This window comes from Mobula birostris, chromosome 1 (genome assembly GCF_030028105.1).
Source record: "Mobula birostris isolate sMobBir1 chromosome 1, sMobBir1.hap1, whole genome shotgun sequence".
Lineage (NCBI taxonomy): Eukaryota > Metazoa > Chordata > Chondrichthyes > Myliobatiformes > Myliobatidae > Mobula > Mobula birostris.
Window position 1 is genome coordinate 39,460,638 of NC_092370.1, and position 25,516 is coordinate 39,486,153.

Sequence of the window (25,516 nt, forward strand, 5' to 3'; positions counted from 1 at the left end):
CCTCTACCTGTCCTGTCCTGATAATCCCAAGACGTTCTTTAGTTATAGTAACACCAAAAGGGTAACTAGGTAGAAAGTAGGTCATCTTAAAGATCATTATGGCTGCCTATGTGTGGAACCACAAAAGATGACCACAGCTTTTAACATCTATTTCTCCTCAGTGTTTATGAAGGAGAAACGGTGCCAAAGAAATTAGTCTAACAAGTAGCGAGGTCTTGTTTCATAGGAGTATCACGAGGAAGGAGGAATATGCAGCCTTGAAAAACATCAAGGTGGGTAAATCCCCAGGATCTGTCAGAGTGCAACCCCAGATCTTATGGGAGCCTGGGGAAGAAATCTTGGAGGCCCTCATAGAGGTATTTTGTTCATTACTGCCCAGTTCCAGGAGACTGGAGGGTGGCTAATGTCGTTACATGTTCAAGAAAGGTTTCAAGGGCAAGGCAGGGAACTACGAGCTGGTGAGCCTGACCTCAGTGGTAGGGGAGTTACTGGAGGTTAGGTCTTGTCGAAAGGACAAGGCCCACCATCATTTGGATAGTCATGGCCTGGTCAGGAATGGTCAGCACAGTTTTGTGCATGGGCTATTACATCTAACAAATCCTTTGGAGTTTTTGAAGAGGTAAATAAGGGGATAGATGAAGGTATGGCAGTGGGTGTTATCTAATGAATATAAGCAAGAGCCTTGCCAAGGGCCCAAATAACAAGCTGATCTGGAAGGTTGGGTCGCATGGGGTTCAGGGGGATCTAGCGAAGTGGATTCAGAACTTGTGCAATGACAGGGGTCGCTTCTCAGACTGGAGGCCTATGACTAGTGAGGTGCTCCAGGGGTCAATGTTGGAACCTCTGTTATTCATCATTTATGTAAATGACTTGAATAAGAAATTATTGGCATGATTGGTAAGTTTACTGAGGATACTAGATTACAACGTGTTGTTGACAGTAAAGCCGGTTACAATGAATTGCAAAGAGAGCTTGATCAGTTTGGCAGATAGACTGAGGAATGGGAAATGGATATATGAGAGGTGATGCATTTTGGACATTCGAACCAGGGTAGGTCATGTACAGTGAATGGCAGGGTACTGATGAGTGTTGTGGAACAGAGGGACCTGGGAGTACAAGCACAGCTTCCTGAAAGCATCTGTGCAAGTGGACAGGGTAGTAAAGAAGGCATTTATTAGTCAGGGTGGCCTTCATTAGTCAGGGCTTCACCTTCAGGAGTATGGATGTTATGTTGCAGTTATGAAAGTTGCTGGTGAGGCTGCACCTGGGGTACTGTTTACAGTTTTGGTCATGCTGTTATAGGAAAGACTGGAGATGTGCAGAAGAGATTTACAACAGTGCTGCCTGGACTGGAGGTCTTATTGTATGGAGAGGTTGGCCATACTGGACCTTTATTCCCTGGAGTGCAGGAGAACGAGGGGTGACTTCAAAGAAGCTTATAAAATCATAGAGTGCACAGATACAAGAAGGAAAAGATTTTAAGAGTCCTAAAAAATAACTTCTTTACATACAATCAAAGGTAGTGAGTATTCAGAATGAGCTGCTAAAGGAAGTGGTTGAGGCAGAGACAATTGCAACATTTAAGAGGCATTTGGGTAGGTTCATGGATGGGAGGGACTGGAGGGCTGGATGCAGGTAACTGGAACTGGCAGGGAGAATGCTGTGGTCAACATGGGACAATTGGGCTGAAGGGCCTGTTTCTGTGCTGCATTCCTCTGACAAAGAAGCCTCTTTGAAAGAACATGGGGCCATAAAAAATAGGACCAGGAAGCCACGTGCCTGTGTTGCCATTCAAAAAGAGCATGGGTGATATTTTTACCTCAGTACTGCTTTCCTGCAGAAAACCCAGGCCTTTAATTCCCTTAATGTCTAAAAATGTACCTAACACAGTTTTGAATATATTCAGTGGGTAAATGATTTCAAAGTTTCATTTCCCTCTAGGTGGAGATTTTTTTTTCTCATCTGTCCTTGTTTTTGAGAAGATGAGCCTTGTTTTGAGGCTCCCCTGCCATGGGAAACAATTCTAGATGTAACCTGTCTATCCTGTAAGAAATTTGCATGTTTCCATAAGATTATTTCATTCTCCTAAGCTCAGTTGAGTACAGGACGAGTGTGCTTATGTTCTCCTCACGTGACATACCAGTCTCACCAGGAATCAATGTGGTGAAGCTTCATTGCATTCCCTTTATCACATATGTATCCATTCCCAGATAAAGAAACCACACCTGTACACAATATTCCAGGTATGGTGTCACCTGGCCTTCATATAAATGAATGAAGACATCTCTACTCTTACATTGTACATAAAACCTTAAAGTGAGGTCATTGATTGTGGGAACATCTCAATGGATGGGCAAATGAGTGTAGTTATCCCCTTTTCTTCAAGAGTCTGATGGTTGTTAACTTGTTCTTGAACCAAATAGTGCGAGTCCTGATGCTCTTGTACCTTCTACCTGATGGCAGCAGTGAGAAAAGAGCGTGGCCCAGGTGGTGGGGATCCCTGATGACAGATGTTGCTTTCCTACAAAAGCATTTCATGTAGATGTGCTCAAGAACACCCAAGTTCTAGAACAGCGTGACCAAAACTGCACACAATACTCCAAGTGAGCACTTTACAATGTCTTGTATTACTGCAACATAACTTCCCAATTCCTACACTAAATGTCCTGGCTGATGAAAGACAGCATGCCAAATATTGCCTTGACAGCTCTGTGAAGTGGTGGTACTATTATTCCATAAAGGTGTCACTACCTTTCACCCTCATTCATGAGTTCAGACAGTAGCCGTGGAATGGCAAATAAAAAGACTTGCCTTAAAATCATCTTTTCTGCTTCAGCGGTCATTACATGCTGGAATAAGTGGATGTACCACTTTGTGTGCATTATTTTAAGGTTACACTCATTTGCCCCCTATTATCTTTGCCCCTATCAAAGGGGTAAAACATTGAGTCTTTACAAAAGCTTGGAGACTGTCTCTAGTTGACTGTTCATCTATAAATGGATGTAGATGTGGTAGGATCATAGAAAACATAGAAAATAGTTGCAGGAGTAGGCCATTCGGCCCTTCGAGCCTGCACCGCCATTTATTATGATCATGGCTGATCATCCAACTCAGAACCCTGCACCAGCCTTCCCTCCATGCCCTCTGATTCCCCCTAGCCACAAGGGCCATATCTAAAATATAGCCAATGAACTGGCCTCAACTGTTTCCTATGGCAGAGAATTCCACAGATTCACTACTCTCTGTGTGAAGAAGGTTTTCCCTAACCTCAGTCCTAAAAGGCTTCGCCTTTATCCTCAATCTGTGACCTCTCGTTCTGGACTTCTCCAACATCGGGAACAATCTTCCTGCATCTAGCCTGTCCAATCCTTTTAGGATTTTATACGTTTCAATCAGATCCCCCCTCAATCTTCTAAATTCCAACGAGTACAAGCCTAGTTCATCCAGTCTTTCTTCATATGAAAGTCCTGCCATTCCAGGAATCAATCTGGTGAACCTTCTTTGTACTCCCTCTATGGCAAGGATGTCTTTCCTCAGATTAGGGGACCAAAACTGCACACAATACTCCAGGTGTGGTCTCACCAAGGCCTTGTACAACTGCAGTAGTCAATCAAAATGCGGTTAAGCTGAAGCACAACTAAAAGGGTAGTGCAGTGATTAGCACAATGCTTTACAGTACAGGCAATCTGGGTTCAATTCCTGCCACTGCCTGTAAAGAATTTGTATGTTCTCCCTGTGACCATGTGGGTTTCCTCTGGGTGCTCCTATTTCCTCCTAGGTAGGTTAATTGGTAATTGTAAATTGTCCTGTGATTAGGCTAGGGTTAAACTGGGGGACTGCTGGGCAGCACTTCTCGAAGAGCTGGAAGGATCTATTCTGTGCAGTATCTCAATAAAGTAAAATAAAATAGTTCTGTTGGTGCTCTTTCCATGCATTCAGCACTCATTATTTTTCACTGCTTTCACACTTCTTGATGATCACCTAAACTTACAACACTCTTTGGACATATTTGTAAAAGTTCACTAAGGCACAAAATTTACTCTGTCCCAATTCTGGTTTGAAAGTCAAATCCAAGAAAGAATGCTTTATAGTTCATTGCATGTGAAATAAATGAACATTCACATTTCTCAAGAGGCAATGATTATATTTTTAAATTATCTATCTTGTTCATTTTCTCCCAAACTTTTAATCCACTGGTTAGGTTTCATGTTGACCAAGTAACCCAGAACGGAATGGGATCTAAAATGCCATTGGACTCTTTATGAGCCAAGTTCTTGTTTTGTCTGATACCAGGTACTGCATCAAAACACAACCACTGCTCAATATATTCCTATGTGTTTTGTTTCAAAGTCTATTTGGAGATAGGCAAAGTGGGAACAGCTGGAGAATTAGAACATATGATAGAATATGTGCAAATGTGTCAAACATTATCTGTCCTGGTTGTAGATTTGATAAATTGGTATATTGTCATATATACTGACATAGAGGTAAAAAAAAACTCTTTTGCATCGATACAGAATATTTCAGCACACCAGTAATTTGAGGTAGTACAAGTGAAAAACAATAACACAAAGCAGAATATAGTGTTACAGAGAAAATGCAGTGCAGCCAGACATTAAGATGCATGACGAATTATGTTGTGAGGTCAAGAGTGCATCTTATTATACCATTCAATCGTGACAATGGGGCAGAAGCTATTCTTGAGCCTGGTGGAAAGCGTTGTCCAGCATTTGTATCTTTTGCCCAGTGGAAGAGGAGAGCAGAGAAAATATCCAGGGTCGGTGGGGTCTTTGATTGTGTGGGCTGCTTTACTTAAGCAGTGAGAACTGTAGACAGAGTCCATGGAGGAGAGGTTCGTTTTGGGACGTGCTTAGCTGTGTCCACATCCCTCAATAGTTTCTTGCAGTCTCAGGCAGAGCTGTTGCCATACCAAGCTGAATTACATCTGGATATGATGCTTTCTGTGGTCAATGGGGACATACTGGATTCCTTCAGTCTCCTGAGGAAGTAGAGACACTGATGCATTGTCTTGGCCACGGTGCCCATATGGTTAGACTGTGACAAGCCACTGATATTCACTCCGGGGGACCAGAGCTCTCCACCCTCTAAATCTCAATGATATACACAGGAGTGTTTGCAGTCTCCCTTCCTGTAGTTAATGATCAGCTTTCACATAATTTCCTTATTTTTAAGAGGAAAGGAGAAGGAGCATTCTTGCCATAAGCATTGAATCAGACTACAGAAAGGCTCTTACAGTATTCCTCACTTCAGTGAAGCTGTTATAAACCTGCTGAAAGGGTGTTGTATGATCGGTGTATTTAGATCACCACCTAGTGGCTGATGACATTCAAAGCTGGAATATTGCTCACACACCTCCTCTCTTAATTGCTGCAGACCAGAGGAACAAATGTCCAACAGGGAAGTGTTGGTCCTGGATATTGGTATGGTAAACAGATTTTAAATGATGGTAAGGCAGAAGTAAGTCCTTGTATTTGCATAATGCTTCTGATGTTCTCTGCTTAACTCAAAATCCTACCATTACTCAAAAGTAGGCTGAACCTCCACTTCAGTGACAACAACAAGCTGGGGAAATGTACCATATGGGACAGAGGTCATGGCCAGTAGGACTGGGAAGAGAGAGCCAGTAATCAGAGGCTGTCACACAACGATGATCCAATAGTGTATTCCTTCCCCATAAAACCTTAAGTAACTCCTAGTTTCAGTGTGTTCTTCAGCATGTACTCTTGCACTTAGGAATATATCAACCAGAGATACTTTGCTGCTAACAAGGCCTCCTTGAAATGTATTTGCTGTTTGGAAATTAATTTGACACCAGGTCTGATTAAGGCTTGGGGGACTAGGCCAGACAATGATAGATTGGGGCCTACTGGAAGGGTTCAGTGAGCCATTGGATGGTTGGAGATACTGTTGATTGAATAAATACATTTCTTCAAGAGTTGAAGTGGGGACTCCAGAAAATAAAGCAAGTACTGGGCATGCTTCATGGAGGGGTACCCTCTGGTAAAGGGGCTAGTCATGCCTATTCTGGGGAAGCTCACCCATCTTTGGTCCCCACTGGACACTCAGCTCTCACCTCTGGCTCCAAGTAGCCATTTGCATGTGACAACGGTGACACCCAGTACACTGCTTTGACAGATGGGCTAAACCAGGTGCCTCATACCCCAGTGAGATAGGGACATGCTGTACTAGCATGTGAGGTTATCTTCTGCGGACTGGGCGGGTGAGATCTACACCAAGATCCAATGGCCAGGAAGGTAGGGCATGACAAGGCAGAAAAAGTCATGGTCTTCCACTGCAGCCAAGATCGACCCCAGTTTGTTACCCTTGTTCATACCACTGGACCTGGACATCTGAGGTCAAAAGAGTGGAACTGCCCCAGTGCAACAGCTCTTCCGTTTTAAAAGCTCTCCTGCACTGGTTTCCTGTCATCGTTTGACACGACGGACAACCACCACTACTGGACATGCTTCAGTGTCCATTGTGTTTGTCCCAAGCATTGGATTTAAAATCGAATTGTTCCGGAGGACTTCCGGGTCATCAAGGGAATGGCGGCATAAGGAAAAGGTCTCTCGACAAAAAAGAAGGTAAACTGCCCCATAATCGAATTTAGACAAATACTTAATATTGCATAACTATATTAATAAAAGGGGCAAGGATGATGTCTAAGAACAAGATTAAAAAGTCCGCTCCGAAGGCTGATAAACATAAAGAGATGCAGCAAGGCGACGGGCCTAGCTCCCCCACGGCAAGCCAGGACGGAGATAATGAGGGGGAATCGGTGACTCTGTCCTTGATTCTCGGAGAGATTCGCGAGTTCCGACAAGATAACAGCAAACAGCTGGAAGATATTAAAGGAGAAATAGTAAAAACTAACTCGTGGATAGATGAAGCCGAAGCGAGGATTGTTGGAATTGAAGAGAAGCTACAAAACGCAGAGGAGGTGATAGCAGAAATGCTGAAGCTGCAAGACCAGCTCCAGTGGAAACTAATAAATCAAGAAGGCCGCTTGAGAAGGGAAAATGTGAGGATTTACGGAGTTCCCTAAGGAACTGAAGGTAAACCCGGATTGATGATTCCCTTCGTGGAGAACCTTGATATACCGGCTGCAAAAGACCTACAGATAGAAAGAGCTCACCGCGCGTTGGCACCACAGCCTCCAGCAGGCGCCCAGCCCAGATCGATTCTGGTCAGATTTCTCAGTTACAGAACGAAGGAAGAGGTGCTTAAAAGGGCATGGCAAAAGAAAGGTTTCATGTGGAACAACTGTAAAATCAGTTTAGACCACGACTACGCACCGGGGATTCCTGCCAGACGGAAGGAATATACGGAAACACGGAGAGTCCTGAAGGAAAACAACATCAAATTCCAGACCCTGTATCCAGCTTGGCTGAGAGTCTTTTACGACGAAGGGACAAAAACTTACGCTACGGTGGAGGAGGCAACGTTGGACCTGGCGGACCGGGGACTATCTATTAAAGTTATCACCCAACCGGAGTCGCTACTGGAGAGGATTCGGCAGAAGTCGTGGCAGTTAGTGGGGCGAGGACGCTCCACACGAACCAGAGTGTCAAACTACAAGGAAAAGCTGCAAATATTCGGACGCGAATGTACAGAGAACACAGATTAATTAAGAGAAATGACTGAAAAGAGTAAATCGGACTTAAAGGTAAAATGAAAACTGGTAACTGAAAATAAACTAGACGGAATAACTTGAATGATAGCAATATGGTCGAGCCATAAATAGGAGAAAATTCTCTATGATTATTCAAACTGCTGAGGGCCCTCTAACACAGGGTGAAGATAGAGGTTATCCCTCTGAACTGAGGCGGGTCGGTGCTCAGGCCTCACTGTGGGAAGTCGGGAAAAATTTTCAAATGTTGCACGTTCAAAAATGTCTAGGGTGTGGTTATATGTCTTGGTTTACTGTTGAGAAGGGATTGCTTACTGTTTGGTTAGAAAAGGAGATTTTTTTTTCTACTAGAGAAATATGCAAACTGAATTGGTAAAAATAATTTCCTATAATGTTAATGGGGTTTTGAATCCAATTAAAAGAAATAAGATTATGTCTAAATTGAAAAAAGAGAGGGCACAAATAGCTTTCCTCCAGGAAACACATTTGAGCCAATCTGAACATGGAAAATTAAAAAGAATGGGCTTTAAGCATGTATTTTATTCATCATATAAATTGAGTCACAAAAGAGGGGTAGCTACTTTAATATCAAGTACCCTTAATTATGAACATATTTCAGAGACTAGAGACAAAGAAGGACGGTTCGTAAAAATCACAGGAAGAATAGAAGGTATAGAAATAACATTGCTGAATGTTTATGCTCCTCCAGGTTGTGAATGGTCATTTTATAGACACATTTTTGACCTAATGGTCAGTTCTCAAGGGGTAGTAATTTTTGGAAGGGATTTTAATATTAGATTAAATCCTATATTAGATTCTTCAAGAATAGTTACTCAGAATAAACCTCTGACTCGGAAAGTGAATTCATTGATGGAGGAGTTGGGAATTATAGATGTCTGGAGGGAATTACACCCTACTAGTAAAGATTATACATATTACTCTTTCCCTCATTCAGCCTATTCAAGGATAGACTATTTCTTTATCTTTAATACAGATAGACTCGGATAAAAAACTGTAATATTGCAACAATTGATCTGTCGGATCATAGCCAAGTCTCTATGTCTCTAATCCTGGAAAGGAAAATGAGGAAAACACTATGGAGGCTAAACTCACATATACTCAATAACCCAAAAGTAATGGAGAGATTAAGGGGAGAAATCAAAGAATATCTAGACCTTAATGACATGGGAGAAACATCACCAGTGATCTTATGGGATACATTGAAAGCTGTACTGAGAGGGAAAATTATTTCCATTACCACTCACATGAAAAAAAATCAATGCACAAAAATTAGCAGACCTTCAAGGAAAATTAAAACAACTTCAAGTTTTAGATAGCAACAAAAGTAATTCAAATCGAAAACAGGAAATTAGGAAATTGCAAAGTGAAATTCACGATATTTATACGTTGGAAACTCAAAGAAATTTTCTTTACTTGAGACAAAAGAATTATGAAGTAGGAGATAAATCAGCTAGATTATTAGCATATAAATTACAAAAACAACAAGCAGACAATACAATTCATAAAATAAAGAATCCAAAGACAAAGCTTGTGGAGAGTACAATAGGGAAAATTCAAGAGAGTTTTGAAACATATTATCGAGAGCTGTACTCCCAACCCCGAGCCCCCAATGAGCCCTATATAGACAGTGTATTGAATTTTTTAGATCTACCTAAACTTACAGATTTACAAAATGAAAGTTTATTAGAACCAGTAACTGTCAAAGAACTGAACGTGGCCATCTCTAGGTTAAAGGCTGGAAAGTCCCCGGGTTCTGATGGGTTTACCTCAGAGTGGTACAAGTCCCTGAAGACACATTTAGCCCCATTACTACTTAACACCTTTAATTGGATCTTGCAGAGAGGAGAAACTCCACTTTCCTGGAGAGAAGCGATTATTTCAGTTATTCCTAAAGAGGGTAAAGATAAACTAGAATGTGGCAATTATCGGCCAATTAGTGTTCTTAATTTAGATTACAAACTATTTACATCTATATTAGTGCGCAGATTGGAAAAGCTTTTACCTGGCCTAATCCACTTAGACCAGACTGGATTTATTCAACAAAGACAAACACAGGACAACATAAGGAGAACTCTGCACATATTAGAACAGGTTAATAAGAACGAGACAGAGACAATGGTAGTAGGATTGGACGCTGAGAAAGCTTTTGATTCGGTTAGTTAGGCATTCCTATACAGAGTGTTAGGAAGATTCCGCTTTCAAGAAAAGTTTATTAAAGTAATTCAGACTCTATATGACAGCCCTACAGCCCGAATTAAGATAAATGGGGACCTCTCTGACTCCTTCATCTTAGAGAGAGGCACTAGACAGGGATGCCCAATTTCTCCTCTCCTTTTTGCGCTATATATTGAACCGCTTGCCCAACTAATAAGACAGAGCGAAATCGTAAAAGGTATCAAGGTGGCAGGGATTGAACAGAAAGTGGCGTTATTCGCAGATGATGTTTTGGTCTATCTGAGTGAACCAGAAAAATCATTTATAGGATTGTTTACACTGTTGGATGACTTTGGGAAAATATCAGGTTATAAAATAAATGTAAAGAAAACGCGGGTTATGTCCCTAAATTATACACCATCCAAAAAGTTGCAGGATACATATGATCTTAAGTGGGAAGCTAAATCATTAAAATATTTAGGAATAACCCTGCCGAAGGATCTTTCAACACTGTCACAGGTAAATCATGGGCCATTAATCTCAGAGATAAAAGCAGATATGCATAGATGGAATCTTATCCCCTTTTTAAGTTTAAATTCAAGGATAAATACTATAAAAATGAATATTCTTCCTCGGTTATTGTATCTTTTCCGTACTTTACCGGTGGAGGTGGATGATAATCAATTCAGGGAATGGGACAAATGGATTTCCCGCTTCATTTGGCAAGGAAAGAAACCTAGAATTCGATATAACACCTTACAGTTAGGGAAGGAAGGAGGAGGTATCATTCTTCCTTGCCTGAGAAATTATTTTTATGCCTCACAGATAACCCCTCTGTTATATTGGTGTAATAGGGAATATAAGGCTAGATGGAAGGAAATAGAATTTGGATTAGTTGACAGTTTTCCTCTTCAGGCCTCAATAGCTGACAAAGGATTGATGGCCCAGTTGGAAAAATTTTAAAACGCTTGGATAAATCTTACATTAAAAGTATGGCAGAAGGTGGTTAATTCATGTGGAATTAATAACATGTTAAAACTCTTTAGGCGGTGTGCATATAATACCGAATTCCTTCTCAACAGAGGAGATAAAAGATTTGAGCTATGGATAAAGAAAGGTCTTACAACCTACCTCTCATTTATAGATAAAAGAGTATTACAAAGTTTCCAAATCCTGCAGGACAAACATGGCCTAGAACATAATGACTTTTTTAGGTACCTTCAAGTACGAAACTATATTAACCAGAGTTGTAGATATACAGACCTATCAACAGTAGAATTAGAATTTTTCAAGATTCTGAATTCGGCTTGCAGTTCAATACCTAGTAAATCAGTTTCTCGATTATATAATGCACTCTCCCATGCTAAAAATGTAAATACACTGTATATTAAAGAGAAGTGGGAGAAAGAAGCGGGGTTGGTACTTTCAGAGGAGGCTTGGGGTAAAATCTGCAGCTTTCAATGGTCCTCGACTAATTCTTTGACTTGGAGAGAACATTGTTGGAAAAACATTATAAGATACTTCAAGACCCCATATCAGGAAAAATATAAAGATACAAATGTGATGTGTTGGAGAAGGTGCAAGGAGGCAAATCATTTTCAGATTTTTTGGGATTGCCCTAAATTAAGTCTATTTTGGGAAGGTATTCATAGAACATTAGTTAAGGTACTTAGGTCCCAGGTACCTCTGAACTTTGAGACGCTCTATTTGGGGCATGTATTGTTCCTTGAACAGAAGGAAGATATAAAGTTGCTGCAGGCCCTCTTAGCGGCAAGTAAGAAATCAATCACTAGAAAATGGCTAAATCCAATACCACCTATATTAGAAGATTGGTACGAAATTATCTTGGAAATATTTAAAATGGAAAAGTTGACTTACTCCCTGAGAACTCAAAAAGAAAAATTTTATCAAATCTGGAATAAATGGATTGAATATATAACCCCAATGCGAGCAGACTTTAGATGACTGTCCTAATGATTTATACTGCTCTTCTCATCAACACAGTAATATTGCTAATGTAAGCACCCCTAGTCTAAATGTTTGTTTTTTTTTGTTTTCTTTTGGAAAATGGAGAATTAACACAAGTAAAGGGAAAGATTTGGGAAAGGGATAAAAAAATGAAAAAATTAAGTAAATAAGTACATAGGGATCGGATAATTATGTCTGCGGGCAGCAGAAAGCATGAACAAATTAGGATATAAACACCTACAATGGTTGATACATAGGCTTATATACAACATTTTGGACCAGTGGAAATGGTCCAGAAGGGTTATATGGAAACTATTATTATCATTTTTCTTAACAACTTATTCCATTACTTAGCCTAATAGGTTAGATTTACCACAGTACATAATTGTCTATTTAAATGTTTATTTTCCTTTTATATCATTTCAATGTGTACTTAAGAATGTATAAATAATTGTAGTTTTATACGTATAAAAAAATGGAAAAGGTTATATGTGTGAAAAAAGTACATGATATTTGTGAATTCCTTATCCAAATAAAAATAAAATTTAAAAAAAAAATCGAATTGTTCCAGCAATGGCTGCTCCTCGGAACAGTACGGTGTGACCCGCTCTAAAGCTCTGAAGCACTGAACCAAACAATGTTCCGGTCTGGTCGCCTCAGTATAGGAAGGATGTGGAGAGGGTGCAGAGGAGCTTTACTGGGATAGTGCCTAGATTAGAGAGCATGTCTTATGAAGGTAGGTTGCATGAGGTAGGGCTTTTCTCTTTGGGAAAAAGGAGTGTGAGAGTATGATAAGAAGGAAACCGAAACACTGAGGCAGCAGGCAGTGTGTGCTGCTGTTCGAAGGCAGCCCCTGTATTTGAGCAATTTCCCTCTCCCTCTTTTTTGATGGTGAGTGAGCGCCTGTCGGTCGTCGAGTTGGGGGAGGGGGGGCTTGGAGAAGCGAAGCAGAAGACTAACATCGGAACAGTGAGGTGCTGGTCTCTGCCCTCGTTGCTGCAGGAGTGATCTCTCCCTCGATGGAGAAAGAGAGCCATTCTGAAATACCGAAGTGCTGGGTTATGGACTGTTGTTTTTGATGGACCCTCGATCAAGGTCTCTTTGGGGGGCTTTTGCTATTGCTTACATGGTGGGGGAGGGGATTGGTGCCTCTGCTGGTGCAAGTGGGTGGAGGAGGGTCGATGCTTGTGTGCAGGGGGGCTCTGGGGTTCTGATGTTTCTGTCATTCATTCTATGGGGTTTCTTTTTTCGTGGATGTCTGCGAAGAGTAAGAATTTCAAGTTGTTTACTGCATACATTCTCTGATATTAAATTGAAGCATTTAAACCATTCGCTTACCCCAGCAGGACAAGGGAAGGGAGGAAAGTGAGAGGACGTTTTAAGGTTCACTCCTTCCCTAGCTCTGAACTCAAATCCTTCCATGCTTTATTTCTCTTGTCAACTCATACCCACCCCAAACTCACACTGTCCAGGATACTCACCTCCTGCTCTCTGACAAACTACTGATGGCCCAGTTTCATTCCTGGTCTCCATGTTAGCTGATTAAGTCCATTCTCAAATACTGTTCCCCTCTTTCAAAACCAACACCTGCCCTATCTCCAAACATCCTTCTCTCTCTCAGCTTCTTGAATAAGATTTCTACTTCTGTCTATGGTAACCCTGTCATCCTTTGAACATGTACATAACCTTCACTATCGTTGACCACATCATCCTTTCCACCTCCCTTTCTCGACTGGGTGAGACCATGCTCACCTGCCTCCATTCCAACCTTTCCAGTCAGAAGGATACAATAACATCTCCTCCAGCTCCACTATCTCCTTCGCCTGCCCTGTTCCTCATCTGACTCTTGTCAAAATCATCCTAAATCACTTTCACATATATATACAGTTCCCACCCAGATTTACCTCACCACCACCACCAAGGCTTCCCTCAACACTTTGCTGCTTCCAATTGATCACATCTCTTCTCCATTACCAACTCATTAATCAAAAGTGATGAATAATTTTAGTTTCAAAAATTTAATACTAGTTTGCACTTGTTTTTGATTCAATGCCTTTTAGTTCCACAAAGAACTAGTCTTCTGCCTTGAGCTGCTGAGTTTATTCATCCCTCTGTTTTTGTTCTCTAATAGGCATCCGTTAGTCTCGTGAGACCATGGATTTGCGCCTTGGAAGGTTTTCAGGGCACAGGCCTGGGCAAGGTTGTATGGAAGACCGGCAGTTGCCCATGCTGCAAGTCTCCCTCTCCACGCCACCGATGTTGTCCAAGGGAAGGGCATTAGGACCCATACAGCTTGGCAGCGCACTGATGTCGTTGCAGAGCGATGTGTGGTTAAGTGCCATGCTCAAGGACACAACTTGCTACCTCGGCTGAGGCTCAAACTAGTGACCTTCAGATCACTAGACCGATGCCTTAACCACTTGGCCACACGCCAAGAAGAAGAAAGCAGCCCTTAACTCTGAGTGGAGTCATCGGGACGCTGTCATGATGACGTTTTTTTAGCAAGCTTTCTTATTTTTATGAGGCCGAGTTACTAGCTTGACGCTCAACCCAGCACAGATGGACAGATGGAAAGCTATAGTTCTACGGGTTTGACTCAGATAGACACATGCTGTCACCTAGTGACTTTTCCTGGTATTACATGCTGGCACTCATCCAAAAACTGGTAGGGAGCAGATGTTGCCATTGGAGCTGTACCCTCCCAACGCTCTTCTGTGGATAATCGGCTGCACTCCTGCGCTTTTCTTTCCCGTCGCTTGACTCCTGCAGAATGTAACTTTAATGTCAGGAACTGAGAAAACTGGCTGTTAAGGAGGCCCTAGAGGCATGGAGACACTGGCTGGCAGGGCTGAGCATCCCTTTCTGGTACGGACGGATCAGAAGAACCTCTCCTACATCCGGATGCCAAGATACTCAACTCCTGTCAAGCCTGTTGGGCCTCCTCTTCACCTGATTTAATTTCACCCTCACCTTCCATGCTGGCAGCAAGATTACCAGGGCCAAGGCTCTCTCCTATCAGTTTGACCTCTCTAAGGACAATGCCAATCCAGAGCCAATCCTTCCTCACTCATGCATAGCTACTGAGATGGTTTGCGGAATAGAAAGGGAGATAAGGGCTGCCAACAGTCAGGTCCAGGTCCAGGTGGGGAACCTACCAACCAACTGTTTGTCCCTGCCACTGTGCAGCCCAGAGTGTTGGAATGGGGTCACTCCTCCCACCTGCTGGCCATCCAGGGATTCACTGTACCCTGGAATTTATAACGAGATGATTTTGGTGGCTGTCTATGTCCCAGATTATCCACAATTTCATCTCTGCCTGTCCCACTTGTGCCCAGAACAAGACGTCACATCAGCGCCCTGCAAGTCTTTTCTGCCCACCTGCTGTACCTTACCACCCTGATCCCACCTGTCAGCGGATTTCATCACTAGTTTGCCATCATCAGGTGGAAACATTACCATTTTGGTAGTTGTGGACCAGGTCTCCAAAGCTGCCTACTTCGTTTCTCTTCCCCATGCTCCCATCGGCTCATGAAACTGCCAACCTCGTGGTTCAGCACCTGTTCAGGCCACATGGCTTCCCTCAGGTCATAGTGTCTGATAAAGGGCACAGTTCAGGCCCCATTTCTGGAAGGCTTTCTGTTTTCTTTAGGGAGCCATGGCTAGCCTCTCACTAGGTTTCTGCCTCCAGTCTAACAGCCAGACTGAGAGAGTGAATCAGGAGCTGGAGTCAACCCTACAATGCATGGTCTCTTCCAAACCTACAGCCTGGAGACACCAATTGGTTCGGGAAGAGATTGCCCAGAACAACCTCCAGTTGTCCTCTACTGGCCTGTCCCCCTTTGAGTGCCTAAAGGGATTCTTGCCACCATTCCTCCCTGACCAAGAGATTGATGTGGGAGTTCCTGCTGCTGAATAGTTGGTCCAATGCTACAAGTGCACCTGGAGATGGGCCAGGGCACCTCTGCTGCACACTCAAAATAATATGCTCGGCAGGCTGATCGGCTCTGCTGAAAGATGAGGCCTCTTAAGCCAGGGAGAAAGTCTGGCCGATGTCCAGAGATCATTCTTTGAAAGTTCAGAGCAGCAAGTTGGCTCCATACTACGTGGGACCTTTCGCAGTGTGGAAGGCTATTAACAGGGCTTCCCTTGTATTGCGACTCCCATCACCGATGAAGATTCACCCAGTGTTCCATGTTTCCTAGCTCAAACTTCTCTCTCCTTGCTCCAGTCACCCACCTCCCCTTTCTTCCTGCTTGGTGGATGGGTCCCTGGTCTGTTCTGTGTAGCACCTCCTGGCATCTTGCCAGGTGTGGGGAAGGGTCCAGTACCTTGTGGATTGGGAGGGGTACGGCCCAGATGTACTATCTTGGGTTCCACCTCATAACATCCCAGACAAGTCTTTCATAGAAGCATAGAAAACCTACAGCACAATTCAGACCCTTCGGCCCACAGAGTTGTGCCAAACATGTTCCTACCTTAGGAATTACCAGGCTTACCCATAGCCCTCTATTTTACTAAGCTCCATGTACCTATCTAAAAGTCTCTTAAAAGACCCCATCGTACCACCTCCACCACCGTTGCCGGCAGCCCATCCCACGCACTCACCACTCTCTGAGTAAAAAAATTACCCCTGACATCTCCTCTGTACCTACTCCCCAGCACCTTAAATCTGGGAAAAAGCCTCTGACTATCCACAGGATCAATGCCTCTCATCATCTTATACACCTCTATCAGGTCACCTCTTATCCTCCGTCACTCCAAGGAGAAAAGGCTGAGTTCACTCAACCTATTCTCATAAGGCGTGCTCCCCAATCCAGGCAACATCCTTGTAAATCTCCTCTCCACCCTTTCTATGGTTTCCACATCCTTTCTGTAGAGAGGCAACCAGAACTGAGCACAGTACTCCAAGTGAGGTCTGACCAGGATCCTATACAGTATAGCTGCAACATTACCTCTCAGCTCCTAAATTCAATTCCACGATTGATGAAGGCCAGTACATCGTACGCCTTCTTAACCACAGAGTCAACCTGCGCAGCTGCTTTGAGTGTCCTACGGACTTGGACCCCAAGATCCCTCTGATCCTCCACACTGCCAAGAGTCTTACCATTAGTACTATATTCTGCTATCGTATTTGACCTACCAAAATGAACCACTTATCTGGGTTGAACTCCATCTGCCACTTCTTAGCCCAGTTTTGCATCGTATCAATGTCTTGCTGTAACCTCTGACAGCCCTCCACACTATCCACAATACCCCCAACCTTTGTGTCATCAGCTAATTTACTCCAGGATGTCCAGTGGGCACAGGTATCTGGCACCTTGGGAACTGCGCCTAGTGAGACTCTGCAGTGGAATCTCGGCGCCCTCGCATGCGGGCAGCAAAAAGGGTCAGGAATCACACTCGTGAGTTTGCACATCCCAATTAAGGTTTGTGTTTAACTTGCTTTGTTTCATTTCAGTCTTGCAGAGGCTTGACCAAAGCACAGTGATGGTAACCCTCCCTGCTTACCTTAGTCCACATTCTAAGAAAGAACACTGCAGTTTTGATTGATGCTGAAGATGAGCGGAATTAATTTGTAATAAGTTACTGCTTCTGAGCCACAGTGTTGGTATTAGCTTTTAGTCTGAGAATTTTAGTTAATGGCCCTGTTGGCCTTGTGTTAACTAACTTCCTTCGGTTCTGCACAGTTCGTATTAAAACTCAGTGAACTGTTCATTCTGCTGCTTTGTCTCTTACCCTGACCTTGGGCCATCACTGTGCATCATGACAAAATGCAAAAATAGGAAGGGCGCAGTCACTCTGAGATTCCAACCCAGAATCCCCAAAAGCCGCCGGGACAATGAGGGACCGATATGCAGGCAGATTAAGAAAAGGTGTAAGAACAATAGGATTGTTGTCAAGGGGACTTCAACTTTCCTAAACTGGGACCTTCTTAGTTCAGGAGGTTTAGATGGGGCAGAATTTTTTAGGCACATCCAGGAGGGTTTCTTAAATCCAAAGAGACTGTACCGGATCTGGTGTTGGGTAGTGAGCCTGGCCAGATGATTGACATTTCAGTAGGTGTGCCATTAGGGAACAGTGACCACAGCTCCTTAAGTTTTAAGATAACTATAGATAAGGATAAGTATGGACCTTGCTGGAGAGTATTAAATTGGAGCAGGGAAAATTATGAAAACATTAGGCAGGAACTAGAGAGAGTTAATTGGGAAGAACTGTCTTAGGACAAGTCCACATCTGACATGTGGAAGATGTTTAAACACCAATTGCAGAGAGTACGAGACAGGTATGTTCCTATCAGAAGGAAAACAAGAACCTTGGCTGTTGACAGAGGTGATGAATTTAGTCAAGAAAAAAGGAAAAGTAGGTAAAGCTTAGGAAGCTAGGATCAAACAGAGCCCTTGGGGATAATAAAAAAGCCACTAAAGAATTCAAGAGGGGAATTAGGAAAGCCGGGAGGGGCCATGAAAAGTCCTTGGCAAGTAGGGTTAAGGGAATCCCAAGGCATCTTATACATACACCATGAGCAAGAGGATAATTAGGGAGAGGGTAGGACCACTCAAGGATAAAGGATAAAACATTTGCTTGGATGTCAGCGAGGTCCTTATTGAGTACTTCACATCAGTACTTACCAGGGAAATGGGTACAGAAGATAGGGAGATCTGTGCTGAGCTTATTAATATGCAGGGGCATTTCAAGGTAAAGGAGGAGGTATTGTTGGATCTCTTAAAGAGTAGTAAGGTGGCTAAGTCCCCAGGGCCTGATGGGACACATCCCAGGTTATTGAGAGATCCCAGAGGACTGGCAAGTAGCTAATGTTGTTCCAGTATTCAAGAAGGAAACCAGGGATAATTGTGGAAACTATAGACTGGTGAGGTTTGTGTCACTGGTAGGGAAGTTACTGTAGAGAATTCTTAGGCTAAGATTTATGAGCATTTGGAAAACCATGGCCTAATTTGGGAGAGCCAATGTGACTCGAGAATGGCAAGTTGTGTCTTATTAACTTGATTGAGGGTTTTTTTAGTGGAGATGACAAGTGTGATTGATGAAGGTAGTGCTGTGGATGTTGTCTACATGGATTTCAGTAAGGTGTTGACAAGATCACTAATGGGAGGCTCATCTAGAAGATTAAGATTCATGCGATCCACAGTGAATTGGCCATTTGGAGTCAGATCTGACTTGCCCATTGAAGACTGAGTGTAGTGGTTGAAAGGAATTATTTTGGTTGGAGGTTTGTGATTAGGGGTGTTCCCAGGGATCTGTACTGGAACCTCTACTGTTTGTTATGTATGTACATGAATAACCTGGATGAAAATGTAAATGATGGGTTTCCAGATGTTACGAAGATTGGTGGAGTTGTGGATAGTGTAGAAGATCTGCAAAGGATACAACAGGATATAGATCAGTTGCAGAAATGGCAGATGGAGTTTCACCTGGCCAAATATAGAGCTTTGTCCAACGGCCAATCCAGATATCAGAAGTTTGGAGAGGAGGGGATGTCAACCAGGTCCACTGTCCAAGGGTAAACGACAGGAGTGGGTTGCAGCAAAGTAATGGAACTTTGAACAGTGACCAATCGGCGTTTGGGATTGATGAGTAAGATCAAACTAAAAGAAGGCAATGGCAAGCGCAGCAGCCGTCGTCTGATTTGACATAGCTAGAGTGGTGATCTTAAGGCTTTAGCTCTTTGAGGCTTCAGCAAAGAGAGGCTTCACTCAGAGAAAGCAAAGGAAGCAAGCTTTTCCTTCTCTTTATATCTGCTCTGCTAGGACAGTAGGCATGACAGGCAGGATAGTGAAATGCTCCTCTTATGAGATGTGGGAAGGCAGAGAGACCTCCAGTGTCCCTGATGACTACAACTGTGAGAAATGCATCCAGCTGCAGCTTTGAACAAACTACATTAAGGTGTTGGAACTGGAACTGGATGAACTCCAGATCATTTGGGAGGCTGAAGGAGTAATAGATAGGACATATAGAGAGGTAGTTACACCCAAGGTGCAGGACACAGGAACCTGTGACAGTTAGGAAGGGGAAAGGGGTTAAGGAGTCAGTACAGAGTACCCCTGTGGCTATTCTCCTCAATAACAGGTATATCACTTTGGATACAGTTGGGAGGGGTTGACCTAAGAGAGGAAGGTCACGGTGGTCAGGTCTCTGGATTGAGTCTGCCTCTGTAACTCAGAAGGGAAGTTGGTGGGGGGGAAGAAGAAGCACGTTGTGGTAATAGGAGATACGTTAGTTAGGGGACCAGGCAGATGGAGCTCGTTAACCACAGATGGTAGCTCAGCTACGAGAGGGAAAACTCTGATTTCAAACCTCCACTGCCTTGGGGCTATACCCGCTCATGGGAAAGGCTTTGGGAGTAAGCCCGGAGTCGGAGTCCCGGAGGCGGCTGACTGCTGTACCCAGCAGCAGCACAGCAACTCCTGCGATGCTGCTGGCACCAAACTGTATCGACTTTCGTCGTTCCTTTGGACCTGTCGTCAGCATGGAGAGGCGGGGTCCCACTGCACGGGCAACAGACGGATCTCCATATCAACTCTGCCCTGGCTTGCGTCCTGGAGAGGCCACTCCAGCTTTGTTACCATAGGCACAGTACCCATGGCCAACCACGACCGACAGAGGCCACACACACATACACACACACACACACACACACACACACACACACACACACACACACACACATACACACACACACACACACACACACACACACACACACACACACACACACACACACACACACACAGAGTTAGGGAAATGGGCAGGAGGTTCTATTGGCAAGAACGAGATTCCTGGATGGTAATGTTGTCTTCTGGGTGCCAGGGTCTGGGATATCTCAGATCAAGTTCTCAGCATTAAGTGAACAGCCAGTTGTGGTCCATGCAGGTACCAATCATATGGGTACGACAAGTGATTAGGTTATGCATAGGGAGTTAGGTGCTAAGTTAAAGGACAGGACCTCCAGGGTTGTGATCTCAGGATTGCTACCCATGCCATGTGCTAGTGAGGCCAGAACTAGGAAGATTATACAGTTTAATATGTGGCAAATGAGTTGGTGTAGGTGGGAGGCCATAAGATTTTTGGATCATTGGCCTCTCTTCCAGGGAAGGTGGGACCTGTTCGGAGGGGACGATTTGCACCTGAACTTGAGGAGGACCAATATCCTAGCGGGAAGGTTTGTTAATGTTGCATGGTGGGGTTTAAACTAGAGTTGCAGGGGGATGGGAACCAGAGTACAGTGGAGACAGTTAGTGGAGAGGTTGTGGGCACAGATGTTGGTAAGACGTCTGGCAAAGTTAGGAATCAAAAGGTTGAGCATGGTGTGACTAGTGTCCTGAGCTACCTATATTTAAATGCAAGAAGTATAGTAGGAAAGGCGGATAATAGTGATGAAGATGAGGTAGCTGGTTTACAGAGGCAATGTGTAGTGAGGAGAGGCTGTTGATAGGGCAAAATTGCAGCAAACAGGACGAGTTGCAAAGTAAAAAAGTGTAGAAAATCCAAAAGGGTGAATACAGGAGTGAAAATATTGTATCTGAATGTGTGCAGTGTACAGAATAAGGTAGATGAATTTGCAGCACAGTTTCAAGGCATCACTGAATTATGGCTGAAATATTATAGCTGGGAGTTCAATGTCCAAGGATACACATTGTATTGAAAGGACAGGCAGGAAGGCAGAGTGTTGCTCTGTTAGTGAAAAATGAAATCAAGTCTTGAGAAAGGGGTGACATATGGTCAGAAAGTGTTGAATCGTTGTGGGTAGAGCTATGGAATTGCAAGGGTAAAAGTACCCTGATGGGAGTTGTATACAGACTCCAAACAGTAGAAACGATGTGGCCTACAAATTGCTATGGGAGATAGAAAATGCATGTCAAAAGGCCAAAATTACAATAGTCATAGGGGAATTCAGTATGCAGGTAGATTGGGGAAAATCAGGTTGGTGCTGGATTCCAGGAGCAGGAATTTCTAGAGTGCCTATGAGATGGCTTTTTAGAGCAGCTCATGGCTGAGCCCACTAAAGGATCAGCTATTCTGGATTAGGTGTTGTGAATGACCAGAATTACCTTAAACAGGTTAAGGTAAAAGAACCCTTAGGGGAAAGTGATCATAATATGATTAAATTCACCTTGAAATTTGAGAAGGAGAAGCTAATGTCAGATGTATCTGTATTACAATAGAGTAAAGGGAATTACAGATGCATGAGAGAGGAGTTGGCCAGAATTGACTGAAAAAGAACACTGTCACGGATGATGGCAGAGCAGCAATGGCTGGAATTTCTGGACCAGAAAATTATAGATGTCACTCCACTCTTAAAGAAGGGAGAGAGGCAAAAGAAAGGAAACTATGGGCCAGTTAGTCAGACCTCAATGGTTGGGATGATGTTGAAGTCAGCTAATAAGGATGTAATCTTAGGGTACTTGGAGGCACATGATAAAATAGGCTGTAGTCAGCATGGTTTCCTCAAGGGAAAATCTTGCCTGACAATTCTGTGAAGAAGTAACGAGAAAGATAGGCAAAGGAAAATTGGTTGATGCTGTGTACTTGGATTTTCCGAAGGTCTTGTAAGGAGTATTGTAAGCAGGTTTGGGCTGAAAGAATGTGCTGAAACTGGAGAGGTTTAAAGGAGGTTCATAATAATGATTCCAGGTTTGACCAGCTTGTTATATGGAGAGTGTTTGATGGCTCTGGGCCTGTATTCACTAGAATCTGGAATAATGAGGGGTAACCTCGTTGAAACCTATCAAATGGTGAAAGGCCTTGATAGAGTGGATGTGAACAGGATGTTTCCTCTGGTGGGAGAGTCTAAGACCAGAGGACAGAGCCTCAGAATAGAGGGGTGTCCTTTTATTATGGAGATAAGGATGAATTTCTTAAACCAGAGAGCAGCAAATCTGTGGAATTCTTTGCCACAGCCACTTGTGGAGGCCAAGTCTTTATGTATATTTAAGGCAGAGGTTGATAAATTTTTGATTGGTCAGAGTACGAAGGGATATGGGGAGAATGCAGGAGATTGGGGCTGAGAGGAAAATTGGATCAGCCATAATGGAGCTGATTTGATGGGCCAACCGGCCTAATTCTGCTCCTATATCTTATGGTCTTGTGGTCTAAATGTGAAGTGGTGCACCTTGGTAGGTCAAATGTAATGAGACAATACACTACTAAGGGCAAGACCCATCACAGTATTGATGAGCAGGGGGACCTTGGGGTCCAAGTTCATAGCTGTTGAAAGTGGCTACACGGGTTGATAGGGTGGTTAAGAAAGCAAGTGGCATGCTTGCCTTTATTGGTCAAGGATTGAGTTCAAAATTCAGGCAGTTATGTTGCAGCTTTATAAAACTGCACCATCTGGAGTATTGCATACAGTTCTGGTCACCCCATTAGAGGAAGGATGTCAAGGCTTTGGGGAGGTTTCCAATCACAAACAAGAGGAAATCTGTAGATGCTGGAAATCCGAGCAACACACACAGGATGCTAGAGGAACTCAGCAGGCCGGGCAGTATCTATGGAAAAGAGTACAGTCGATGTCTCGGGCTGAAACTCTTCGGCAGGACCCTTCGGCCCGAAACGTCGACTGAGTGGATATCTGATAGAAGCTTATAAGATTATGAGAGGCATAGATAGAGTAGACAGACAGTATCTTTTTCCCAGGGTTGACATGATTAATACCGGGAAGTATGCATTTAAAGTGAGAGGTGGTAAGTTCAAAGGAGATCTGAGAGGCAGGTTTCTTTTAGACAGCGTCTTGGGTGCCTCAAATGCGCTGCCTGGGTTGGTGGTCGAGGCAGATACATTAGGGACTTTTAAGAAACATTTGGATAGATACATGAATGTGAGAGAAATGAAAGGATAGCAACATTCTGTAGGCAGAAGGGATTAGTTTAGTTGGCCACTTGATTAATAATTTAATTGGTTGGCACAACATCGTGGGCTGATGGTCGTGTTCCTGTGCTGTACTGTTCAATGTTCCATGTAGGTATCTGACTTTTTATGGTGTGGTTCTGAAAAAAATTGAGCAAATGTCTACCTGTTGTCATTCTGTGCTAATTTTACGCCAGTTCTTCATCTGCTTGTAAATCTCCTCTGGGTGATGTGTCTGTTGTGCTTTATTTTTTTCTTATGGTTACTTTGTGCTAAATTCCAATGCATTTTCTGTCTACTTTCCTTCACCTCTTTCTTTCAAGGTGAGGGATAACAGGGTGAAACCTCCAAAACGAATAGCAAAGTGACAAGGGGCACTATGCTCAATTTGTTCCCCAAGCTCCGATTTCTGATTCCCTATTCCAGCCTTTCCCACCCCTGTCCTTTTTGCAAGTGTGGTTGGAGAATTTAAAGAATGGGAATCTGTGAATCACGGGCAACGAGAGGAAGTAGAATGGAATGGTTTGACTGGAGTGACAAAGGATGGTGAAGAAATGGGAACATCATTCCCCTTCATCCATTACAAAGCAGTTCTGTGGTCTGTGTTTCCACAAAATCCTTTAGTGGGGGAAATACACAAGATCAACTACAATCAGTATGGACAAACTGTCCTCAAAATTCTTTTACACATTTTGAAAAGAAAGGGTGTTGTGCCATTGAATATTGGCTTAACTCAGAGCAAAACAATATTGGTGGAAATTTTTGGCTGCTTTGTTTATCCCATTAACAACCTTCTCACCCGACTGACCTCCAGACTGTCCTTAATTTTTCTTATGATCCCCCCCTTATTTTCTCTCTATCTCCCCAATATCCCCCTCATTTTCTCACAGTGCACACACAAAGTTGTTGCCTAGTAACACCAATTCGGAATGCTTTCCTGACACCAGGCCCAACCTATTCATCGTTTATTCTGTGAAACCAAGAGTGGGTCAGAAAACAAAATGTGAGTGTCAGCTTTAGAGAAGACAGACAAAGGCCACATTTCATGTTCAGTGAGTCTGCATAGGGATCAGAAGAACCTATATTAGAATTTATAAAATATTTAGAATAATGAACAAAACCATCAGTACAAATGGTCACAAGTACAGTGCTGCAGTAGGTGTCATTTATGATTGCCAAAAAAATTTCTTCACTTGTCATCAACACAGTTAGGCAGCAAAGTAACTCTGACACAAAACAGACAAAGATGTCCTGCAGAATATAATTCTGTACAAAATGTACTCTGAAGCCTATGTGATTGAGGCCATTTACAGCAATGTTTATATCCTTGCTGTAATGATAGGTTCTGAATACACATCTCACAGAAAAAAAAATTCACAAGATAGTTTTGTCCAATATAGATAAATGGAGCAGAAATGAGTCAAATGCCTAGATTGTGTAAGCAAACATGAGAAATTAAACAGCACACCCAAAATGCTGGAGGAACTCGGGTCAGGCAACATCTATGGAAAAGAGTACAGTTGAGGTTTTGGGCAGAGACCCTTCTTTGGTTCTAATGAAGGGTCTCGGCCCAAAACGTCAACTGTTTACTCCTTTGCATAGATGCTGCCTGGCCTGCTGAGTTCCTCCAGCATTTTGTGCTTGTTGCTTTGGATTACTAGCGTCTGCAGATCTTCTGGTGTTTACAAGAGATTAAACTGCAGATCTGGTGACTGTAGGCAACATGAAAATTAGTTAAGTAGCTGTGAAATTGTGAAAAGTATTGACTGATCAAAAATAAACTCAAAGTAAATGTGACTATAAAGAACACAAGGTCTACAAATTTAGGGAAAGAAATCAGTGAAATCAATTAATAACTTA

General features: G+C 43.1%; 1 protein-coding gene across 2 annotated transcripts in view; it reads right to left on the reverse strand.

Moving 5' to 3' along the window:
* LOC140196469 (dnaJ homolog subfamily C member 5-like) overlaps nt 1-25,516 on the reverse strand; it is a 166,147-nt gene that overhangs the window by 30,786 nt on the left and 109,845 nt on the right. The gene's annotated exons all lie outside the window — the stretch shown is intronic.